This window comes from Motacilla alba, chromosome 1A, assembly GCF_015832195.1.
Source record: "Motacilla alba alba isolate MOTALB_02 chromosome 1A, Motacilla_alba_V1.0_pri, whole genome shotgun sequence".
Classification (NCBI taxonomy): domain Eukaryota; kingdom Metazoa; phylum Chordata; class Aves; order Passeriformes; family Motacillidae; genus Motacilla; species Motacilla alba.
This window is the reverse complement of record NC_052031.1, coordinates 33,773,315-33,773,828: the sequence shown is the minus strand read 5'-3', so window position 1 is coordinate 33,773,828 and position 514 is coordinate 33,773,315.

Here is a 514-nt window from a genome sequence, read left to right as displayed (position 1 = left end):
CGCCGGGTCGAAGGCCGGCGCTGTTGATTGGGTCCGCGGGCGGGCGGGAGGCGCGTGCGGCCCTGTGACACCGCGTGACGTCAGAGCGTACGTGGCGCAGAGCGTGCGCGGGAAGTTCGGGAGCCGCGGGAGAGTGGCGGGAAGGGGGGAGGGGGCACCGGTGAGGCCGGCCAGGACTGCGCGTCCCAGCGTGCACCGCGCTCGCGCCCAGCCGGGGCCGTTGGCGGTGCACGCCGGGACGTGTAGTTTGGGGTGTGGCGGGTGTCCCGCGCCGCGGGGGCTGCTGGGATGCGGAGCCTCGTTGTGGCTCGGCGGCGGCGGCGGGGCGGGCGCTGCTGAGGGAGAGCGGCCGGGCTGGGCCGGGCTGGGCTGGGCCGGGCCGGGCCGGGATGGGATGGGATGGGATGGGATGGGATGGGATGGGATGGGATGGGATGGGATGGGATGGGATGGGAGCGCATGGGAGCGCATGGGAGCGCATGGGAGCGGGCCCTGCGGCCTCGGTGCTGTCCGC